Raw genomic sequence first — 17,013 nt, forward strand, 5'->3', positions numbered from 1 at the left:
TAAAATAGTTCTTAATTGGCTTTTTTGACTTAAGTCAATAGATCCAAGAGGGTTCCCTGCTCACTTTCAATCCCACCCTGCAGAAACATGGAAGAGGGATCTCAACCCAACATCAATTTCAGAGGATTTAACTTCTCAAATATATGCAATTGCACTTCCCATTGCCTACGAAAACTACCGCCCCCTCCCCATGAGTAACCCTTAAGTAAAGTAAGTACAGTGCCACATTGCAGACAGTTTTTGCAGCTCCAGAAAGTCAAAGATAAATTTGGTCCATTACAGGATAAATTGGTTAAAGTTCCTCCAAACAGTCAGGAAAAGCTAAATGCAAAATACAATAAAATTCAGCTTTGGTGAGGGTGTGAAATGGCTGATAATTAACGGAACACATCCCTGTAGGAAGTACAATTCCTTACTGGTTTATCTGCATGCAGCTGTTTCTGCTGGCATCTTTATGTAAGTGAATGTTTCCACTAATAGCATTCTCTTCTGTCATCTCTCTGTATGCTAGAAGTGGGAGCAATCTGATCAGATCAGATTGAATCAAAGGTGGGAAAATCCTTTTGAATAAGGAGTTAGTCTGCAGACCAGAGGCATTTCTGAGTAATTGTTTAGACCTACATAATAGATCCAATCACCACAAAAGTATTACTTAACATAAAACATAACCCATAATCTTATTTAAAGGGAATGTAAGGGAATTTAAAGGGAAACACAGTGTCCTGTCACCTCTATGATTGATTGCTTTAAAATCTCCTTTCAGTACTGGGTAGAACAGTGTTAAATAAGATACCTTTGTTCGGTCATGGATGCCAACTTGAGCTTGTAATTAAAGTACGTTGTTGGGGCAGATCGAAGGGGCTTTACTCGGTGTCCACCAAGGCTTAATTCTTCACTAATTCTACTCCTGGTTCTGAGACAAAATTACACTGAAAACTATATGGAAATTTAAAAAAGAGTAAGTGAGAACATGTGCAAAATGAATTATAAAGAATTTATAAAATAACCTGCCATTGTGTGGATTTACAATCTTCTCTTGCCTTCGTTGATGCTTAAAGTTGTCCCAGCTGCATGTAACTTGTCCCAATCTAATGAGGTTGAAGTAACAGTCGCCTAGTTGCACTGAAAAATTACGGTGATTGTCCTGGAAAAGTGAAACCTCAGCATTCTGACCATAACATTTTTCAAGAATCATAGTTTGTCTGCTGGTACTCACAGATAGTACACGATAACCGATATAAAATTTATCATCCGACTGTGATTCCTGGAATATTGCACACAGGAAGTTGAATCTTCCACAGGCCTGATATTACAAGCCTTTGGATCAGCACCTACAGAAAGCACCACCATAACCACAAGCCCATGTAATAACTTAAAATGTGGTAGTTGATAGTAATAGCTGCAACATTTACTCTCTGGTAGCTAAATCCTGATGCTGCAGTATTACAGACACTTATAAAGATTTTGATCTGAATGTTTTAATTCTGGTCAGATCCAGACCATTAAATCACAAATACTATGACATTGTACCTTGTATGTCGCGCTCTTTGGTATCAGAATGTCCAATGGTGTCCTATAATGCTTCCACTTTTGATGTCGCCTGACTTGTTCTTAACAAACTATCACTTGTCTGTATAGTCACATCAATTTGTATTAAACCTTTGGCAAGGCAGACGTTTATTTTGACCAGTCAAGGTAATTGGCTGAAAAATGTTCCTGCAATTGCTCAGCCAATACAAACACCTGCCCACAATGGAGCTGAGCTATACAGAGTGGAAAGGCCCAAAGCTTGATCCCTGACCTTTGAAACCTGATCTTACCTGGGTTGGCCATCACTCTCTCAAGTTGTCCATAGGGCCAATGAGGGGAAAGAAATCAGTCAGGTTTTCCACTGCTGACAGCTACCCCAAACTCCTGCTATAAGATACATGTGTGGATATCAGGTACAAATGGGATTCAGCTTGACTGTAATGTTCCCCAGGGTTAAAAAGTGAAAGATCATCTGTAGATGTTCACAGTTGGACAAGTTGTCAGAGTGTCCTACAACCATGCAACTATACAACGGCATAACTCTCCTCTTCAGGAGATGGGTTAGAAAAAAGGAAGGGTGGGGGGGGATATTTTTGACTGAATTAACACCAAATATGTACTTATATCCATGTGAAAGGCACGCAATTGAGCTACCAGTTCCCGTGTCCTCCTGGTTCATACAGCACAAGACTAGGAAACAACAGAATTGAAGACTGCCTCCAGTGTCCTGAGGGCTCGTATTGTCCGAAAGCCGCCTCCAAGCCAATAGGCTGTCCAAAGTGAGTAACATTACATTAAAGCACAACTCAAAAAGGCACAAATTGCAGTATCTAAATGGAATTGTTAGCAATTATTTATAGTAAAATCTGCTTATTAACTATTCAAAACCATTGCATTTTTAAAAGCATTTACCACAGGACTGTTGTGGTGGATTACTCAGAACGTCACTCAAGAAGCCAGAGTGAATTTGCCATCAGGCTTTTATTACATTGAATAAAAGAAGTGTGCTCCAGCAGAGTGCTCCAACAGCCTTATCCATCAGTATTCTTATAATAAAATACCCTTAAATGCTGTTTGGTGGTACAAAATTTGAGTATTGCTGAAAAAAAGAGACAAGCTGTCGAAGATTTTTGTCTTGCACTCATCAGGACAGTTCACAAGAATACCATAGTACAGGGAACAACAACTTATATGGCATGAGAAGAGAGTGCTGATTGGTTGGCAAGTGGACTCTGGTTGGTAGAGGCATTGCCATGGAGATTCACTAGGTAATGTCCCCCAAGCTTTTGTTTTGTTGAACAAGGCGCAACACGTGGACAAATTTGAATAAAAGCTTGGCAGTTAACAGTTCCCTGCTGCTGCTTCATGGCCAACTTTTACAAGGAGATTGTACAACGTGCCCAGTCTGTTCTGCAGTCCACTAAGACGCTCATTAGTTTGCAGTCTGTGCCCGAGGGGTGAGAAGCTCTGGAGCACTTGCTGCCTCTGCGTTGCTTGAGTGGGCAGATGAGCTCGGGGCCCAGCTCCAGCCATATCTATCTGCCTGTGCCTGAACTGTCTCAGCTGCAGAAGAATGGTTACTTTATACAAGGTGTCCCTAATGCATGACCACTTCCCTCCCCCAACCCCCCACCACACACGTGCTTGTGCACTACCTTCAACCGCAGGGCAGCCTTTGCCACCCCCCTAAATTTACCTCGACCGCATGGCAGCCTTTGCCCCCACCCCCACCAACGCACCTCAACCTTGAAGTCCAACAGGCATCCATCGTGAGCACTGCGCAATGTTACTGTGCACTCACCTCCAAGTTCCCCTCAAAGTGCAGCCTGCCAAGTGCACGCCTAATATATACTGTTGTGGAACATGCCGGAGTGCAATGGATGGACAATCCAGTGTGGGGGGGATGATTCCAGTGGGCTGGCCTTGTAATGATATGCAGATGTATTACAATGAGGTTCCCAATGCCTGACAGCGGGAAACGCGGCCTGCCATTGAAGGGCTGAGCATACGATCGCAAACTGGTTTCACAACGTCGTGAAACCAATTTTTAGCCTTCTCGTCATATTGTCCACTCACGCTACCGAATCCGCTGTCACCAGTGGACACAGACAGTTCCGCCCTTTGAATGTTTTCAAGCCAGAAGTAGATCCTTGATAAACAAGGAGGCGAAGGGTTATCGGGGGTAGGCGGGAGGTTAGTCAGATCAGTCATGGTTTTACTGAATGGTGGAGCAGACTCGAAGGGCCTACTCCTGCTCCTAACTCGTATGTTTGTATGTAAAATATATGGGAACATAGTAAGAACCTGTGATTGGACCTAGAGTTTATGTGGAGGATGAATATAAACCGTTTGGGAGAAATGAGCTGCTTTTTCATATTATACCTTTTAATGAAAAGTTTCCATAATTTTCTACAATATGCAAGGGATGACTGGAGGGAGAGTCACTTTGAACAACTCTAGGCAACTTCCAAACAGCTGATTCAGGATTATCAAGGGTGGAGGCCCGATAGCAGTCTATTTTATCCATTCACTAGGAGAGGCATGGGGCCTGGGGTCTGAGAGGGAGGGAGAAAATAGCAAACAATTTAAAAACCAGCAATTATTAATAACAAGTAGATGTCAAGAAAGGTTGAAAATTTCTCTCTACATCTTACCTCTCGAAGAGGTAACTCCTTGTCTAGAAAATCCATGTAGGCTGTTGTACCACTTTTACACTGAAAGGTTAATGAGTTGCATCCAGCAGTGGTGTAGAGCACCATTTACATCAGAATTGCCTGGGTCAGCCTCCTTATGTTGGGTCAATTGAAATTTCCAAGATTGAGGCCTATAGATTTATGTTAGGAATTGAAACCAAGGGATGTGGAGCTATGGTGGGTGAATGGAATTGAGGAACAGATCAGCCAGCATCTAACTGAATGGCAGAACAGGCTAAAGGGACTGAATGGCCTTCATCTGATCCAATGTTCCTATGTAAAAACCCAAAGTGATGATCAATGAACTCGGCAACACAGTGCATATAATTTAAAAATTAGTGGTAGAAATGCTAATTTCAAATTCTCTTTCCAGGGGTACTTATCGCAATGAAACAGGTGGTGAATTGATTCTGGACTGTACACTCTGCCCAGCTGGACATTACTGTTCAAAGCTTGGAACCATTATCCCAAGGAGCTGTGGACCTGGTAGATACTCGGTTCGTCTGTTTGAATATTATATTAAAAAAAACTTTTGGAAGTGGATGGGGGAAGTAAGAGGAGAGTAAATAGTGGTCAAAGTGAAGTATCTCAGGGCTGGGAATTGGTGTACTTTTCATATGCCATATACCACGTTGGCATTTAGCACCCCCCAGATCAGCCATAACATAGTTTAAGACAACAAATCTCTTTTACTCAAATAGAATCCACACTCCTACATCAGTGGCACCCTCAGCAACCATTCCTGTGGCCTCTTTGAGCCAGACTGACTATTCAATGCCAATTAATTTAGCGAGTGATTTTGTGCTGAGGGCTTGTGCCCTTTAGGAGCTTGGGAGTTTTGCTGAAGCTCCCCAGATGATTCTTACAGCTGAAGGGAGAAAATACTCTCATTATACCTGTGAAAATGCTCAAGGATTACCATATCCTTTAGAATTGAATTGCATAAGGCAGTCTCTCATGACTGAGTCCATTTTGATTATGAAGCCTGGAATCGTGTTACTATTAATATTCAGCCACAGTTCCCAGAGGTAAAAGGACAATGTGTGACCAACTGTACCACACAGCATGCATTTAACTCTTGCCAATTAAGACTGTGGCATGGTAAATTCCTGCAACAACCACCAACAAAAAAGGAAACTCGCAACAGCGCTCAGTCTGCTCACACAACATAATAAAATATAGGTTTTCGCAGTCAAATGATTTATTATATCTGTGCCAGTACAACCTAGCCATTCTTTTCACTATGTATTATGATCCTGTGTGACCGAACATCATAGATCTCTGCTTTCGAACCTGTAATGGGTTTGTCTGACAGAGTCTGGAGCAAGGAGAGATTTCTTCAACAGCTGCTATTGGAAGTATACAAGTCACGGAAGTGGGTTAGTCCAGCATAACAGATTAATTCCAACTCCTTAATAAATTCCAGGAGTGGGCTAGGTTTGCTGCCCATTCATTATAAATAGATGTGAAATGTTGGCCCATTTATTGATAATCACCTACACAAATGAATCACCACAATTAATGCTTTACTTTAAACGTTATCAAAGCTCTTCAGAGCACGATAATGCAACTTGCATTGATTTTTTAATTTGTTCCTGGGATGTGGGCATCGCTGGCAAGGCCAGCATTTATTGTTCATCCCTAATTACCCCTAAGAAGGTGGCAGTGAGCCACCTTCTTCAATCGCTGAGGTCCATGTGGTATAGATACATCCACAGTGCTTTATTCTGCTGCGGTTTGATACAATTGAGTGGCTTGCTACTCCATTTCAGATGGCAGTTAAGAGTCAAGCACATTGCTGTGGCTGATCTGGAGTCACATGGAGGCCAGACCAGACAAGGCTGGCAGATTTCCTTTAGTGAATCAGGTGGGTTTTTTTATTACAGCTTGGTAGTGTCATGATCATTATTAATGAGACTAGCCTTTTATTCCAGATTTATTAATTAACTGAATTTAAATTTCCTCAGTTGCCGTGGTGGGATTTGAATTTATGTCCCCATGACATTAGTCTAGACCTCGAGATTACTAAGATAAAAACAAAATACTATGGATGCTGGAAACCTGAAATAAAAACAGAAAATGCTGGAAAAACTCGGCAGTTCTGGCAGCATCTGTGGAGAGAGAAACGGAGTTAATGTCCATCGTCCCCCAACTCCTCATCCCCCTCCCACAGCACTTCCTCTGCAATCACAGAAGGTGCAATACCTGCCCCTTTACCTCCTCCCTTCTCACTGCCCAAGGCCCCAAACATTCCTTTCAGATGAAGCAATGCTTCACATTCACCTCCTTCAATTTGACCTACTGCATTTGCTGCTCACAATGTGGCCTCCTCTACACTGGGGAGACTAAAGTCAGGCTGGGTGACCGCTTTGCGGAACACCTTCACTCAGACCGCAAGCATGACCCAGACCTCCCTGTCGCTTGCCATTTCAACACACCACCCTGCTCTCACGCCCACATGTCCGTCCTTGGCCTGCTGCATTGTTCCAGTGAAACCCAACGCAAACTAGAGGAACAGCACCTCATCTTCCGACTAGGCACTTTACAGCCTTCCGGACTGAATATTGAGTTCAACAACTTCAGACCGTGAACTCTCTCCTCCCTCTTGACCCCTTTATTAATCCAATTTTTTCATTTATTTAATTTTATTTATTTACAATTTTATTTTATTCTTTTATTTATTTCTTCATTTTTTATCCTATTTCCCCAAACCTCCCCCCCAAACTTCCCCACAGATCCATATGTCACTTGTTTTTATGTTGTGCTTTCACAGAGTGCTGACCTTTGTTCTGCTGTTAACACCTTCTGCTTTCTTACCTTTATGCCACTCTCAGAACCTTCTTCAGTCCTTCCCACTACCACTAACACTCCCTTTGTCTTCTGTCCATGAAACCTTTGTCAATCTCTCCTTAGTTGTCACCTATCCCTGGCCTTGTATCTCGTAACACCTGCTCCACCCCCTCTTAAACAATATAAATTCCATCACTTTCTATTTCTCTTTAGCTCTGAAGAAGAGTCATACGGACTCGAAATGTTAGCTCTGTTTCTCTCTCCACAGATGCTGCCAGACCTGCTGAGTTTTTCCAGCATTTTCTGCTTTTACCTCTAGGTTACTGGCTGGTATGCTACTACAATGCCGCTTATCCCCGGAGCACCTTTAACATCCTGCAATGATTCACAGGGTGTTATCAGGCAAAATTTGACACCATGAGGAGATGTAGATGACCAAAAGCTTGATCAAAGAAATAGGTTTCAAGGAGGAGAGAGAAAGGTAGAGAAGTTTAGGGAGGGATTTCCAGAGCCTGGGGCCTGGGTACCTGATTTCACAATCAGTAATGAAAATCAGGGAAACACAAGAGGCCAGAATTGGAGGAGTGAGATGATCTTGGCGAGTTGTAGAGTTGGAGGAGTTTACACTGATAGGCAGGCACAAGGCTATAGAAAGAAGGTTGAGAATTTTAACCAAGGCATGGCAGTTAATCCCAGAGTGTGGAAGCCGGGAGGGCTGCCAGGAAAGAATTGGAATACTCAAGTGTGGATGTAACAAAGGTGTATTGAGGGTTTCACTAGCAGGCGGGCTGAGGCAGGGATGTGGAGGTGGGAGTGGGCGACCTGGTGATGGGGATGATATGAGATCGGAGTTCAGCTCAGAAGCAAATAAGATGCTCAGGTTGCAAGCAATCTGGCTTAACCTCAAAAATTGATCAAGGAGGGGAGTGGGATCAATGGTTAGTAATTGTGGCTGGGGTTAAAGACAGTGACTCCCCAATATTTAATCGGGGTCAAGGGTGACAAAGAGCTGGCTGTCATCATTGTGGGCTTAATTAAAACACCCAAAAATGGGAAAATTGAGGTTTGGTCAGATAATAAAATTTTTAGAATCTGAATCCCAACCCACCTCCAACCTACCTACTTCCGAATTTAATGGAGGTGGGACAATGGGCGGGCAGCCAACCCACTACCAGGAAACAGGTTGGCAACTTAACTATTTTGATTGGTTTCTGTGGTTTGATTAGTTTGATTATTTTGATTAGTTTCTGTGGTCTGGGAAAATCAGCATTGGCTGGCAGCCTCTGATTGAACCTGCTTTGTAGGTTTAATGGTGTGCGGCTGATTTTCCCAGACCACAGAAACCGTGGCAGCTGAAGAGAGGTGAGGATGGCTTCAACAAGAAGGTAAGTGCCTTCCCAGCACTGCTTGTGGGCCAGGGGGAGCAGGAGTGCCTCCCCTCAGCCTTCCAAGTTCCACCGCCATCGGAAAGCCTCCCCTCTCCCCCCCACCCTACCCTCCGCCACCCCACAACCATACAGAGCCCCCCACCCAGGATCTGCAATCGGACTCCATTCAGGCTCCTGGAGCCTGACCTGGAGCGGTCCCTGTCTGCCTGGAAACCAAGCCTGTCAATCAGACTGATTTCTGGCCGGGAACCTGTAAAGGAGAAAAGAGGCGCGTTGTGGTGTGGTGTTAAAGGACTACCTTGTTTCCCACCCAAAACTCTGCTCCTCCCACCCAACCTCACCAATATAAACCATGAATGCACTATTAGCTCCTGCTAATGTCCAGGCCCATGTTTTCAGATAATGTGATCTTGAAGGACGACAGAAGATAACATTGTGGGAGCAGGGTTCTCTGACTACAACTGGTTAAAAAAAAATGGAAGCAGACACAGGCAGCCTCCCTTAGCTGGACTACAGGGGAGAGATTAATAGTTGGTAGCATTGCTGTCAGTTCAAAGATTGACTGAAAAGAGAATAAAGCCTTTGTGGTGTTACATGGTTATATTATAAATCACTGACAGCAGGAAAAGAAAATATAATATTAAAGCTTATTGCCTCACCTGTTCCCTTACAGCTTTGTAATCAGGCCTGGGCATCTCGTATTCTAATTTGTTGCAGAATGTAATATCTAAACGGCCTCTCTGTAATGCTTCTGTAACTGGTAACATTCCAGGACTTTGGGTCAGTTTCCTGTGACCTTTGCCTGCTTGGTCATTACTGCAATCATGAGAGGACGAGCTGGGAGGTGATGTCGACACAGCTAATTTGTGCAGCCGGGATGGTGTGTCCAGCTGGCCTAAGCAGAGTTCCTGATCTCAGCAAAGATGCCTGTCCCAAGGGATATTACTGCCTCCAAGGAAACATTGTAAGCTAGCGATTTCTGTCCTTCAACTATTTATTTTTGTATGTTGTCTATTTAAGGACTTTAAAGATATATTTGTTCGGCATTACCTTTCAGGAAAGCGTCTTGGTAGCATCATCAGCCTGAAAATTCACTCTGTTTTTCTCTCCACAGAGGCTGCCAGACCTGCTGAGTATTTCCAGCATTTTCTGTTTCTTTTTGCACTTTCCAGTATCCGCAGTGTTTTGCTTTTGCTGGAGCTTTTAGTGTGTTCACGTATGATTTTGTTGAAAACACATTGGCCGGAATCGTCCAGCCCCTCATGCCGACAGGATCTTCCCACCGTGCCGATGTGAATGGAGATTTCAGTGGCTCATCAGCCCCACCGCAGGGAACCTATCGCATGGGGGGTGGGTGGAAAGTTCCAGCCATTGATTCGACATATGTAACTTACAGCAAACTGAAAAAAAAACTGCTGCAAGGTTAAAAAGAAATTTGAGTTTAATGAACGGAGATAGTCTAGAAATTGGCTGTTTATAGTCAAGTCAAAGAAATTTTAACCCTCCTTCAAATAAGTGATCCACATGTAACATGCATTTACCCAGGCAAGTGGATTAGATGTAGAAAGTCAAGAGACAAATGACCATACTTGTTGGGAACAGGTATGTAACAATAGCAGTTCTACAGCTAAATATGAATCAGACTGATGTCTCCTCAGCCTATAATGAGTGAGCCAAATGCTGGGGTCCATCCACTTGCTGTTCAACTCACTGAGTTGGCAATGCCTTTAGCAAGGGGAGATGGTGACATAGTGGTGATATTGCTGGATTAGTAATCCAGAGAACCAGACCAATGTTCTGGGGATATGGGTTCAAATCCCACTGTGACAGCTGGTGGAATTTAAATTCAATTAATACATCTGGAATTTAAAGCTCATCCTGGTTCACTTTAGGGAAGGAAATCTGCCATCCTAACCTGCTTGTGACAATGTGGTTTTCTCTTAACTGCCCTCCTAGTTCAAGGGCAATTGGGCTTGGGCAACAAATGCTGGCCTTACCAGTGATGCCCACATCCCATGAAGGAATTCTGTTCTATTCTCTTGGAATTTTTCTGCTTTTCAAGCTGGTCGCTATTGAACAATGTGTTGCCAATCCTCCAGAATTGCCCTGACAGAAATTAAGGAATAATTTCACAGTTACGACCTGGGAGAAAACCATAAAGGTGTTTGAACAAAAGTAACACTTTTGCTTATTAGTTATTAGCTAAAAAGGCTTTCATTGTTATCCAATTGGATAATTAAGTGTTTATTTACTTTTCAGTTGGCATTGGAAGGTAGGGCACCATGTGAATGGACATGTCGAAGAGCCAATGGCAATTGCTGGAGTGTGGGGGGAGGGCACTAGGATGCAGGAAGTCATGTGATGATACCTCCAGGAATATTTTTTTTATTCATTCACGGGATGAGGGCTTCACAGGCTTTATTACCCATCCCTAGTTGCCCTTGTCCAATCACAGTTGTCAACCGGCACACTATTCAAGTAGTAACATGCATACGAGGAAAACAGCTTTTATTAACTTATTTAAAATTAAAATGTTTAATGGAAAAGGACATCAAGATGTAACTCATCAAATGCCCTGACTTTAATTTTGAATCTTCAAGGCAGAGGGGAGTGGAGAAGAACCAAAGAATTGAAGAACAAAAAGAATTTGGGGAAAATAGCAAAATTAGCGATAATAAATTCATCAATCTTTTCTGGTGTGTCAAAACCTAGCCCAGTTTTCAGGTCTAGCTAGGTTAGAGGAAGGTATTAGAGGAAGGAGGGAACGGGGAAAAAAATGGGAAGCGAAGTTGGATGGGAGAGAGGATACACTGGAGAAGGATTTGAGAAGCAAGCAGGAAAGGAGAGTAGAGGAAGGGAGGATAGACTAGCAGATGGGAGAATGGAAAGGGAGCGGGGAAAAGATGAAATAGCGAAGGGAAAATGGGGAAAGGGGCATGCGAGAGAGAAGTAGATGAGACAGAGAAGAGAGGAGGAATGTGTAGGAGGGGATGAAGGGAGAAGAGAGGATAGAGGGAATGAGTGGAGAAGAAAATGGGAAGGAGGAGGGGATGACAAAGCAGGGAAGGAAAGAAATCCATGTCAATGGGAGGGAAGATCTATTTTAGTGGAGGAGGCTACACTGCCAGATTGAGCACTTAGCTCAGTATTAGACTGAGTTCAGGATTTTATCAGACATTATTCCTTTGAAGTACAATGTTGCTAAATTTACAATTAGAAAAGGGTGCTTAATATCAGCTAGATTGTAAGATATTTGTCATTGGGGGTGCTGATAAATGGTGAGTTGTGGAAGGGCTGCAGATTATAGGAGGTTGAAATCCCACTTGCCCAAGGAGATCAAATGTTCGTTTAGGGGATGTAAGCTGGAGTTAAATTGAAACAAAATTTAATAATAGGATGGACATTTTAACAGTTATGTTTGTATTGCTGAAATCTCACATCCCACTTAAGGGATCTGATAATGAGATCAGTTTGAGAACCCATATTGGTACAAAGTCAATAATAAAAACAGAAAATGCTGGAAATGCCCAACTGGTCAGGCAACATCTGTAGAGGGAGAGAGAGAGAGAGAGACAAAGCTAACATTGCAGGTCGAGGTGCTTTTATTGGCACACAGTGAACTAAAGATCAGTGTAGAGCTGCAGGAAGGCTCAAGCCAAGCTGTTTTAATAGAGAATTCTATGGCATCTGTAAAAATTGTGTTTTTGGCCTGAATGCTCTGAATAGGATAACAATTACAGCACCACCAGGAGATATCACAGATTATTGTGAATGTCATGGTGCACCGCCACAATACTCATTCGAAATCTTCATTAGGAATGTTGACCGGTGACAGGAACATACTAGTCTGAATAATGCACTCTGCTGTATCGTGTACGTGGGGAGTCAACACTCAGCACGGTCTTCAAAGCAGTGAGTGTTAGCTGATTGAGGATTATCGGATAAGGGCTGAGGTACCACTCCGATAGGGGCAGGAAAGGGGCAGGGTGGTAAAATAGAACGGGCTGGGATGGGAGAGGGAAGACAGAGCAGAGTGAGAGAGGGAGGATGGACAGGGTTGAGAGTGGGAAGAGAAGGGGAAGCAAAAGGGAAATAGTGCTACTAGTAGATCCAGAACTTGTGGGAGGAAGAAATGAACACCAAGGGGCTCGGGGGTTGGGTATTGGGCCCAGCAGGTCACTGGAGGTCATTGATCAAAATGGAGCTGATACATTACAAAGCAGACCTCAATGGAGGCAATCTACAATGAAACCAGTGAGGAAGGAGAGAGGCAGAGGCCTACCTGGGAACTGCACTAGTCAATCCAAACAGCTAGTAGGGCAGAAGGAGAAAGATGCTCTGATTGAGAGCCGTGTTGTTATTTCTAACTGAGACAGCAGCAGAGAGGGGAAGTGGCAAAGTTCATATTTTAGGATTATAACTTATTGTTCAATAGCTACAAAACTAACTTTAAAATGAACTTATCGGAGGAGAAAAATGGAAAAATAATTTTTTTTTAGAATCCAACATGATATCAAAAGTTGCATGTTGCCATCAGGTGGTAAGAGCCTGGAACAGCAGTGTCCCCAGGTACAACGTTAAGGGAAAGCCCTATAATAAATGTGTCAGGGCTGGTATCATCCTCATTAACATCCCGTCTGAAACTGTTGACATATGATTTTTGAATGGAAAGGTGACAAGACATGCTGGGGGCAAATTTCCATGGAGGTTCTCCCATCCTTTTGCCGTAGCTTTGATGAAAGAGCTTTGGAAACTCAGAGAACAATGTTATATGGGAAGAAGAACTTACAAGGAAATTTGAAGAGAACAGGATCAAACCCTGTTTGGCTAATTTAGTGCCAGCTTTAATTTCAATAAAAAGAGAACGGCAAAGGTCGGAAGTCTGATATTTTTAAAAAGCAGAAATCCTGGTCAATGCAGATTTGTCAGAATTTGTAATGAGTGAAGACAGGTTCTTGCTCAATGGAGAAACATGGGATGGGATTTTTCCAGATTTGCACCAAGTGTGGTAGCGGGAGGGTAAAGCTGCCCGCTGCCCGCCGCCGCCAGTGGCGGGTTTTCACGCCACATGATCCTGAGCCCGCCTCCTTATTTGTGCACTCCCGGGAAACACACCATTCCTATGGCGTGCGGGACCCTCATTTGCCAGCCATCACCCTGCCATGACGCCGAGCGCCATGTTTAAAGGCCAGCCACAAGCACAGTGCTCATTGCTCCCAGCTCACCACTGCTGCCCGGGAGACATGGTCCTCAAAGACAAGAAGACTGCAGCCCCCCTGCCTCTGAGGTGACTGGTGGCGGGGGGGGGAGGTGGTGGGGGCAGGGGGGCGTTGAATATAGCACACAAGCATTTGGGATGGGGGTGCGTAGGGTGGGCGAGGGAAGTGGCCATGCAGTACGGAAACCTGTAGAAAGTGATATGGTTGGGGTCAGGCTCCCAGTTGCCCACTCAAACCCCCCCACCACGGCCCCCCCCACCCCCTTACCCCACCAACGCCCCCAACTGCAGCAGAGCGATGCTATAATGAGGCTCATGCAGCAGCTCACACCTCGGTGGAGCAGACCATCGGGATGCTGAAGATGAGGCTCCGGTGCCTGGACCGGTCTGGTGGAGCCCTGCAATACTGTCCGCAGAGGGTGTCACGCATCGTCATCATCTGCTGCGCCCTTTACAACCTGGCGCTCCTACGGGGAGACAAGCTGGTTGAGGAGGAGATGGAGGGGCTGCACGTCTCCTCCGATGAGGAGGACGCCAACGGGGATGAGATTGAGTAGGTCCTTTGAAGCCACAATTATGGAGATGAGGCACTTGCACTGGCTAGACGAGGCTGGCATGCTCAGGAGGCCCTCATAGCTGCTAGATTTGTGGAGGATGATGATGACATGCAGTGAGGTGACCCCGTAGATCCTCACATTGCATCTGTGAACGTTTGAATCCAGTCTGGCTTCTGGCAGCGTGAATACCCTCTGTAAAAATGTTCCTGTCATGGAGACGCAGTGGAGGGCCTAATAGTCTCTCGATTGCAGGAGGATGATGACAACATGAAGTGAGGACTCTCCAAAAATCTTCACAAAGCCTCTGAGAATGTCTGACTCCCGTCTGGCCGAGGGCAGCTCGCATGCGCTCTTTGATCAGGGCCATCTCAGAGACGCAGCCATGAAACTTTCAAAGCATCTGATGCTTTGTCCACCTTCAGCACATGAGCTCTTCTGGTGTACAGCATCAGTGGTCACAGATGCTGAAGAGATGGGGGCCAGCCCCTCCTTAAAGGTTCTGAGAGCATACAGAGGGAATGAGAGAACTCTGTGGCACCTGCCCACAACATTCTGGTAGCAATGATCAGCACCGCCGAGGTGCAGGCATAAGTAATGTTTCCAGGGAGTGAGAGGCTGGACCATCACTTTGGTCTGAAGGCTGCACAGAGCACAGGGAAGAGTCCCTGGACTGAGACACCTGCCTTTATCTCGTGCAGAAAGGTTTCACATCTGAGTGACAAGAACACTGCTCATCAGAACAAGGAGCCATAGGCAGGGACACATTCTTGGAAGTTTATTGACAATAGTGAACAGTGTGTATAATTGATTAACACCCACGCCCAGGCTGTCCTAACTGTGTTTATAGCATTTTCTGCTTTGTTTCCGTTTCATTTCTGAGAAAATCAAAAATGTGATCTAGAGACTGACTGGAGCAGAATGTTTTTACATTGTTAAGTAAACAGGAACTCTTCAAGGTTCTCAAAAAAACATCAACTTCTAAAGATTAAAATTCTTACTAGAGCTGGTCTTTAATATAAATTACCTTCTAGGAGTATTAGAGAGTAGCACTAGCAATTGTTGCCATAGCAATGCTTCCATCAATGCATGTTGTTCTTTTTACTGTACTGACATCACTCTGGGTTAGCGTCAAAACCTTGATATGTTGCTTGATTCCAAACTCAAGTTTTCTCCCCTACATCCATTATGTCAGCAAGTTGGCTTTTTTCATCTCTGCAGCATCGCTCACCTCTGTCCCCATCTCTCCCTCTCTCTCTAATTCCATGCTTTAATTATTTGGTGTCTAGATCATTTGCATTCTCTTGATGCCAACTTCCCTGTTTCTGTCATTTGTAAATGATGTCACCCAGAATGTCAATGGCCGGTATTGTCAACCATACTTAGGCCTTGAACGCCTTTACCAATATGGTGGTCAGCGCACATCAAGCACGGATTGTGCTCGTCCACTCAGCCTGCAATATTGGACACTTAAGCAGCTGTTTCCAGCCTATGAAACAGACACGGTGCCAAAAGATTTCTAAGTGTATGTCGATCCAATTGTTTAGATCTTGGGTATTATGCTAGATATCAAGTTGCTGGAAGGCTTGTAATTAATGCTATTGTTTCTCCATTTGTTTTGTCTCAGGATCCCCACCCCAGAATTTGTCCAAATGGTACTTATAGTGATCAAGAAGGCCTGGTTGATGAGAGCCAGTGTGTTCCCTGTCCTGCCGGAAAGTACTGCTACAGTGAGGGAGCAAAGCCAGCGGTTCTCACTCAGCCCGTGAGTAACATTTCATCGGTGTGACCCAGCCAGGGCCTTCCTGAGGATTTGACCTGAATTATTGGAAGGTTTAAAACCCTTTTCAGAACTAAGTTTGTCATTGCTAAGTCACCTGCTGTGTAATTCTGCCCTAATGTACTTGACTGCTCTGTTATGCTACTGAAAACAAGAATTAATTGAGAACCAAGAAGGCTAAATTACCAATGAGAATAAATTCATCAAAATTTGGATATACAACATATTAGTCGTATCAAAGGATATTGTTTCCAATTTCAAAACATGATTACAGCTTTTGATTTTGAATTAGTTTTTAATAGTTAAGTATTTAATAGGGTAGATGAATAGCATTATTTCCATGCAGGTGTGGTAACGTGACTGACTTGAGATGTAGCAATTGATTTATTTTCTGGATCAGAACCTGCAGTAATATAAATGTTGGCCAATAAATTGAAACCCTGAATTTCCCGACATTCTTGGATTATTAAAGGCCCATCTTGATTGAAGCTTAGCGATGCAACACTAGAATGCCCAACAGTGTCAAGAATTAAATATAGTTATATTCAGCGTTCATGTTCCCACACAAAGAGCTGAAGTTTAATCTTCAGGATTGCATGGGGTTGGATGCAGGTTGGGGATCGGGGGGGATCTCAGATGTTTTCAATTCAATCTTCATGTAAAAAATATAATTGTTAAGACTGGCCAGGTAACATCGAATTTAATTTCTTATAAATGTACTGGGCCCACATTCAAGATTTGGTCTTTCAGGTTAGGACAAAGAAAGTATGCTGCACAGATTGAGACTCAGCCTGAGAATAGGGTTCCCCAGAAATAGTTAAAAACCATTAAAATCAAAAATAACTTCACAATCTCTGGCCAAGACCAAAAGGAATGGAGAAAAAAGTGAAAGAGAAAATAATACAAATAATGGAACACTCCCAAAAAAAGAAGAGAGAAAACAATAATAAAAAGAGCAAACCTTAAGAAAAATGTAACATACTCTCTTCAAGACGTAACTCTGAAGCTGTACTATTTTTGCAATTATAATAAAAGCAAAATACTGCAGATGCTGGAAATC

Source organism: Cetorhinus maximus, chromosome 2 (assembly GCF_964194155.1).
Source record: "Cetorhinus maximus chromosome 2, sCetMax3.hap1.1, whole genome shotgun sequence".
NCBI classification, from domain to species: Eukaryota; Metazoa; Chordata; class Chondrichthyes; order Lamniformes; family Cetorhinidae; genus Cetorhinus; species Cetorhinus maximus.